General features: G+C 45.5%; 1 pseudogene; it reads right to left on the bottom strand.

Annotated features, from left to right (window-relative positions):
* Positions 1 to 2,569: 2,569 nt before the first annotated feature.
* Positions 2,570 to 8,585, bottom strand: part of LOC124690839 — a 22,872-nt pseudogene continuing 16,856 nt past the window's right edge.

Raw genomic sequence — 8,585 nt, 5'->3', positions numbered from 1 at the left:
TTGCACAAACTGAAGGAAAAGTGTTGAGACAACATCGCTCCTTATATGGTCTAAAACAATCGCCACGAGCATGGTTTGATCGTTTTAGGAGGGCTGTATTGAAACATGGCTACAAACGGAGTAATGCTGATCATACTATGTTGTATAAGAGAAATATGAGCAAACTAACAATATTGATAGTCTATGTGGATGACATTGTTATCACAGGAGATGATGATGCAGGAATCAAAGACCTGAAGCTACAATTAACAAGAGAATTTGAGGTTCAAGATTTGGGCAGCTAAGGTATTTCCTTGGGATTGAAGTTTCTCGAAGCTCAAAAGGTATTTACCTGTCTCGGAGAAAATACATACTAGATATATTGTCAGAAACAGGTATGTTGGGTTGCCGACCTGCCTTAACACCAATAGAGCAAAACCATAGACTTACTAGTGAATCGGGGCAACTCGTAGATCGGGCGCAATATCAATGACTAGTTGGACGACTGATTTACTTGTCTCATACTCGTCCGGATATTGCTTTTGCAAGTGAGTGTGGTTAGTCAATTCATGCATGATCCTAAAACTCACCACATGGATGCGTACTTAGAATACTTCGATATCGGGGTAATCCGGGGCATGGATTGTAATACCAATCAAATGGGAATCTACAAGTAGAATGCTACATCGATGCGAATTGGGTAGGTTCATCTGGATGATAGAAGGTCCACATCCGGCTATTCTACATTTATTGGAGGAAATTTAGGTACTTGGCGTAGTAAGAAGCAAAACGTTGTTGCTCGGTCTACAGCCGAGGCAGAATTTAGGTCTATGGCTCATGGAATATGTGAGGTGATGTGCCTGAAAATCATATTGACAGAGCTCGGTTTATGTCAAGCAAAACCATTACTGATATATTGTGATAATAAGGCAGCACTAGATATTGCACATAACCCGAGTTTAACATGGTCGGACTAAACATATTGAAATTGATCGACATTTCATTAAATAAAAACTTGATCAAGGGATAATATGTATGCCTTATGTGAGCTCTTCAAATCAACTCGCAGATATATTCACTAAAAGCTTATCGGAAAAGGTTTTTTCTAGTTTATGTTACAAGATGGGGCTATACGATGCATTCTGCCCATCTTGAGGGGAGTGTTGAGTTGGCAATGTATTATCTCCTTTTTTTCTTATCTATGTACTTATATGTAATATGTAGATATCAAGAGGACAAATGTGTAAAGAAGAAAGGAAGAAAGAAATAAAAAATAAGAAAAGGAGACGGGAGCGAATAAGCTTGCAACTTCCCCATTGCTAGTTCTCTAACAGCTATGAATCCAATCCAATCGATTCTTGAGTTCCTCGGACTGATAGCTGGTTTATTTCAATAGAACTGAACAAAATGCAGCGGATCTCTATGGTGGAAGAGCACCTCCGGAAGTCCACAATGTGTTTAAAGTCGCATGCCACGACTGAACTTCTGATGCCTCTCATTCCAATATTCTAATCTTAACAATCTTTGCTTGTGTGTATATTTTGTTAGCATGATCTTGATGGCTTATTGCTGTGGTATCGAAAGTTGTACTTTTGAAGGCTCTACAACGGATCCCTCTCCGTAGCATCACCCAACAATGTGTGAGCTTATGTGTGTCCTATTGGTTCTCGTTTGTGTTCTATATATTGAACGCAATGTATGATGTGCAACATGTGAGATTAAGTAGGCATTTGTGCAATTGATGTGACCGTCCTTGTTAGGTTTAGGTTGATTAGAGAACTGTTGTATGATAGCCATTTAACAACATCGCTAGCTAGAACCAACACATGATATTTTTGCTAGAAAATGACAAATAGCTAGACATAGAAACTAAAAAGAAAATCTATGCGGTATTTCTGAATACTTCCACCATCCTAAAATAATCAATTGATATTCTAAGTTTGACCAAAGTCAAATTGCTTTAAATTTCACCAAGTTTTCGCTCAGAATACGTAGTATTTAAAACTTATTTTTTACATGGTTGTGGGATAAATAATTGGCTAACTCCAATCTTTATTTTTAACTCGTAAATGTGACTTTCATAATATTTTTATATAAAAAAAAGGACCACTGGTGCCCGGGAGGCGGGAGCCAAACTCTCCACTCCAAGGATATTCATAAAACACTACTCGGATTTAATCGACGCTGGAGGTGTACATGTGAGGCGAGAGCTAGAAGGTAGGGTGCGTGGATTAAATCGGACCTGAGCTAGTACTACCAAATGAAGCACGGGGATCATGGCGATGTGATTATGACTGCGTCAATTGGTTATGCAGGTGTGGCAACTTGAAGACGCAATTCACGAATCAGGCAGACATCCATTGAATTGATCTGCAAGGAGCGAAGTTCAGTCCCTCCCGCAGCCGTGGAAAGAATACGGAATAGTCAACGTGCACGGCGAGTGCGATCTTAGTGAATTCGTATATATATATCCGACTGCAAAGCCAAAATAGCTGCCCAAAACTAGCTAGGTCATTGGACTTTTGATTCACGCGAACTGAAACCTCATGAGTTCTCGCATTAGCCTAGTACCTAACCTACACCGCTCCGATCACATCTCTGCAACTTGGCTGGCCGGCCAGGTGACGGCGATGGGGCTCGTCACCGTGTGCTCGTCGTCCCTCCACACAATCGTCTCCCAGAGATCGATCCGCCGCTGGAAGCAGACCTCGTGCTCCTGCGTCTTCTGAGTTCTGATTAGCGCTGAACACTAGCTTCTCCAGCTTAATCTCACAAGCACGCCGGTGGGGCTGTTCACCCTCGCCCTATGCCTTGTACGTGGCCCTGGCATTGGTGCCCACGTTGCGCACCTCGCGGCGCTGCGTGACGACCGCCGGCTTGTTCAGTTTGAAGACCACCGAGAAGGCTGGCCAGGTAGTTGTGGTCCCCAACGGAGGAGCCCGTGCGGTTCGAGGAGTAGCGGAGCGCGCAGAGGAAGGTGAGGTACTCCTCCGTGCCGACGTCGTGCACCAGTCCAGGGTTTAAGGCACGGTTGGGGTCCACATGGCCGGCACCTCGCGCGAACGGCGTGGACGCTTAGCCGATGGTCATGTCACTGTAGCGGGAGCTGTCCCCGTTGTACGCGGTGGTCATCAGGGCGGACCCATTGAATTCAATGGATTTCTATGCTGGAAGACCACCTGAGGGATGGAGGGCAACCGTGTGATGTGTTCCAACTCCCATGCCATGACTAAGCTTCTGATGCCTCTCATTCCAATGGTATAATTCAAGTGATCTCTGTTTCCATGTGTGGGTATTATGTTGGCATGATCTTGATGGCTTCTTGGCGTGTTATCTATATCATCTGTGTCCTATTGATTCGCAAATATATGATGTGCCAATGTTAGGTTAAGTAGACATTAGTGCAAATTGGTGTGTCCGTACGTCCTTGTTAGGTTCAGGTTGGTTGGAGAACCTTTGTACGGTGACATGACTACTATTTAACAACATAGCTAGCTAGCTTGACTCACACGGTTTATTTATTTATTTTGCTAGTGAAAAGACAATCTATGTTCTACTAATTAAAATGCTTAATGTAGGATTTCATAGTAGTTTTTTGAAGAACATATGTCATTGTGGTGAATATGTCTAGAGCTACTAAAACGCATAATGTAGGATTTCAGAGGAAATGTGATACCACAATATTTTTTCTTAGGTTAAATTGATAATTTACTAATTTAAGTGATCCAGAGTGATGTATTTTTTTGAACCTTGAATCTTAGTCCAAGATTGGAAGCAGGAATTTTGGCAGTTTCGATCGAATTGCATGTTCATACGCATGTGCGAACTTGCACTGGGTGGTTGAATAAACTTTATATACGGTTTGAAGATGATAATGAGATGTTCTTACGAGTTTGTATGATTTGGACAACTCCTCCACGTATGTGCATGTGGTCATGCAGGAATGCGGTGTATAGGCTGGATGGCATATGAACACTGGGCCGGCCTCAGTCGTCTATGCCGCCGCGGTGGCGGAAGTATACGGTAGGGCCATAAGTGGTCTGAGATCCATTTTGGTCATGTTGCAAGAGATGTACATGCCAAGAAAGCATGCCAGCACGCTGTCCATCCATATCATGTGCGGGGACTGAAAGGTTGTGATCCAGATCGTTGGCTTGTGCTGACCACTAAAATGGTTTTGACACTATGTCTTACATTATATGTAACGGATAGAGTATTTTATGAACTAAGTATGTCACTTCATTTGTCTCCAGTGATACTCTTTCCGTTGGCTCAGATACCAACAGTAGGCACTTGCCAGACTTTGGTGTAGGACTGAAGGCGTCAGACTTGTCACGTGTACTTAACTGTACTGTCTCTTTGAGTTGAGCTTGAGCTGTATCACCGGAGGGAGTAAAAATCAGATCAAAACAGGTTAGTGTCAAACTATCGAAGCAAAAGATGGATCACATTAGACACGGGATGCGTCAAATAAATGATGCACAAAAACCCTGATTGTTTGTTGCACCGAAAGTTACGTGCATCGTAATGCTTACAGCTGCCACTGTCTACGCACCCTCGACCCTGGCAGTAGGTTGACGCTCACCTCTGCTGTCCTGTCGGCACTCCCCTCATTCGCCATGGCGGTGCTGCCCATTCGAAAGGGGACCGTCGTCAAGATGGACCAGCCCCGTCGTGCCATGTTCTGGAGCGCATCGGCCAGCTGCTCGGGCGGCGATTGCCTAGTTTCTTGGGAAACGGCTTGCAGGATGCGTTCGGAGGGCAGCCTCGGCCTGATCGATTTTGGAGTCCAGAATACATGTCTCCTGATGAAAACCTTGTATAAGCTCCTCTCTGGTTTAGAAAACCCATGGGCCACGTGGATCAGGCGTTGGTATTTCAGGGAGGGTGCCCCACCAGCAACACCGTCCTGGAAATGTTTCCATGACCTGATCCCGCTCCTGCGCTCGCTTACCACTGTGATTGTCGGCAACGGCGCCTCCACCTCGCTCTGGCTTGACAACTGGATGTCGCTCGGTCCCTTGTATGCGGCACTCCCCGCGGCGTTCTCGCACTGCCTCGCCCCCATGCCACGGTGGCAGACGTGTTGAGTGCTAGCGGCGCCACCCTCGCTCGCCAGGAGCGCCTGACGATGGTGGCAATAAACGAGTTCGCTCTCCTCGAGAATGCCGTGTCGCGGTTCTCGCCCAGCCGGTTCCCTGATGAGCGCTGCCTAGTCGCCAGCAACGTGAAGGGTTTAAAGTCAGGGACGTTTACCGCATCCTACACAGCTCAGGGTGCGGTCCAGCACTCCATGATCTCAACTGGGCCAACTTCAGCCCCGTTCGTGTCAAAGTGTTTCTGTGGATCCTTCATCACCGGCGGACTAGAACGAGAGCTTGCTTGCACCGCCTTGGTATACTACGATCCCCTAATTGCCCCTTCTGCCCCGGCGTCGTGGAATACATTCAACACTTGTTTGCATCATGCCCAAGGTTGAGGATAATCTAGGGGCATGCATCAGTGGCGCCCAGCTTCCCCGCTGCAGCATCCTTGGAGACCTTGGTTGAATCCTTCTCTACCGACCACCCTTCGTGGCCGCTACCCCTCCGCATGACGGCTTCCTGTCTGTTGGAGATATGCCCAAGAGGCAATAATAAACTGGTTATTATAATATCTTTGTGTTTATGATAAATGTTTGCATACCATGCTATAATTGTATTAACCGAAACATTGATACATGTGTGTTATGTAAACAACAAGGAGTCCCTAGTAAGCCTCTTGTATAACTAGCTTGTTGATTAATGGATGATCATGGTTTCGTGATCATGAACATTGGATGTTATTAATAACAAGGTTATGTCATTAGTTAATTGATATAATGGACACACACCCAAATGAGCGTAGCATAAGATCAAGTCATTAAGTTCAAATTGCTATAAGCTTTCGATACATAGTTGTCTTAGTCCTTTGACCATGAGATCATATAAATCACTTACACCGGAAGAGTACTTTGATTACATCAAAGGCCATTGCGTAAATGGGTGGTTATAAAGATGGGATTAAGTATTTGGAAAGTGTGAGTTGAGGCATATGGATCAATAGTGGGATTTGTCCATCCTGATGACGGATAGATATACTCTGGGCCCTCTCGGTGGAATGTCGTCCGAATAGCTTGCAAGCACATGATTGGATCATGAGAGATGACATACCGCGGTACGAGTAAAGAGTACTTGTCGGTAACGAGGTTGAACAAGGTATGGTGATACCGATGATCAAACCTCGGACAAGTAGAATATCGTGTGACAAAGGGAATTGGCATCGTATGTAAATGGTTCAATCGATCACTAAGTCATCGTTGAATATGTGGGAGCCAATATGAATCTCCAGATCCCGCTATTGGTTATTTCTCGGAGAGGAGTCTCGACCATGTCTGCATAGTTCGTGAACCGTAGGGTGACGCGCTTAAGGTTCGATGTCGCATAAGTAGATTTGAATATGGTATGGAGACGAAGTTTGTTCGGAGTCTCGGATGTGATCCAGGATGTCACGAGGAGGTCCGGAATAGTCCGGAGAATAAGATTCATATAAGGGAAGTTGATTTCTGGGTTTCGGAAATGTTCGGGATTTTTCCGGTGGTTGACTGGAAGGTTCTAGAAGGTTCCGGAGGGGTCCACCATGGGGCCCACGACCTAGGAGGCCTAGCATGGGCCGAGGGGATGCTCCCTGGCCTAATGGGCCAGGGGCACATGGCCCTCAAGGCCCAGGCCGGCCAACCCCCTAGGGTTTCCCTGGGGGGGATCAACTTGGGGGAGGGGAAAGCCCTCTCCCCCCTCTTGGCCGCCGCCCCCCCAACCCTAGATGGGAAGGGGGCCACCTTGGCCGGCTGGCCCCCTATATAAAGAGGGGAGGGGGTGGCCGGCCACACCCCCCATCCATTTACCTCCTCCTCTGGCCGCCTCTCCCTCCACCATACGCTGCTCCGGCTTAGGCGAAGCCCTGCAGTTTTCTTCCTCCACCTCCACCACCACGCCGTCGTGCTGCTGGACTTTGGAGGAGATCTACCACACCTCCGCTGCTCGCTGGAACGGGAGAGGAAGGAGCTTCATCGACACCGTACGCGCGACCGAGTACGGAAGTGCTGCCGGATTGCAGCACCGGGGACGATCGTCTACACCAACAACGAGATTAATCTCGTAGGCTTTGGAATCTTCGAGGGTTAGTCTCATCTCCATCTCGTTGCTACGATGTTGTAGATTAGATCTTGGGTGTTCCATAGATTAGATCTATTGGTTTTATTCGTCTTGCGGTAGGAAATTTTTTGTTTTCAATGCTACGAACCCCATCAGTGGTATCAGAGCCATGTCTATGCATAGATCTGTTGCACGAGTAGAACACAATGGTTTTGTGGGCGGTGATGATTTTGTTGCTTTAGTTTGTGTACTTTGCTTCTTGCGGGATGGTGGGATGAAGCGGCCCGGGCTAACTTTACATGACCGCGTCTCATGAGACTTGCCCCACGCTTGACATGCAACTTGTATTGCATAAGTGGCTTTGCGGGTGTCTGTCTCTCCCACCATAGTGAAGATTGTAATTTACACTTCTATTGTCAACACTAGTATCACCGTTGTGGTTCATGTTCATAGGTAGATTGGATCTTACTCGAAAACCCTAAACCACGTAAAATATGCAAACCAAATTAGAAGCGTCTAACTTGTTTTTGCAGGCTTTGGTGATGTGATATGGCCATGATGTGATGATGATTATATTTGATGTATGAGATGTTCATTATTGTATTATGGCAACCGGCAGGAGCCTAATGGTTGTCTTTAATTTTTTTTTTTGACACCTATCTTTAATTTTTGTTAAAGACCTGCGTGTCTATTCATCATGTAATAGCTTTATTTCAAGTAGTTGTTATAGTAGCTATAAGTGATGGACAACCATGAAGCGGCGCCACTAACCTTGACGCCATGCTGGTGATGATGGAGATCATGTCCGTGCGTTGGAGATGGAGATCAAAAGCACAAGAAGAAAGGCCATATCATATCACACATTATGAATTGCATGTGATGTTAATCCTTTTATGCATCTTATTTTGCTTAGATCGCGACGGTAGCATTATAAGATGATCCCTCTCACTAAATATCAAGATAATAAAGTGTTCATCCTTAGTATGCACCGTTGCTAAGACTTGTCGTTTCGAAACACCTCGTGATGATCGGGTGTGATAGACTCTACATGTGCATACAACGGGTGCAAGCCGATTTGCACACGCGGATACTAAGGTTGCCTTGACGAGCCTAGCATGTACAGACATGGTCTCGGAACACGGGATACCGAAAGGTAGAGCATGAGTCATATGAATGATATGATGAACACTTTGAGTGTTCGCCTTTGAAGCTACATCTTTTCTCGTGAAGATCGGACTTGGTGTAGTGGATTTGGTTCGTGTAATCACTAAAACAATGCGAGGGATGTTGTTTTAAGTGGGAGTTTACTGATACGTCCAAATTGCATCACTATTTCATATCATAATTTGCTGTTATTCATTGATATATTTCATATTGGGACACAATACTTATGTTATTTCATCTATTTTGCATGTTTCATGATTATTTGGAGAT

The sequence above is a fragment of the Lolium rigidum genome, chromosome 2 (genome assembly GCF_022539505.1).
Source record: "Lolium rigidum isolate FL_2022 chromosome 2, APGP_CSIRO_Lrig_0.1, whole genome shotgun sequence".
Lineage (NCBI taxonomy): Eukaryota > Viridiplantae > Streptophyta > Magnoliopsida > Poales > Poaceae > Lolium > Lolium rigidum.
Note: the sequence above shows the minus strand (reverse complement) of the source record. Positions and strands in the feature narration are given on the sequence as shown.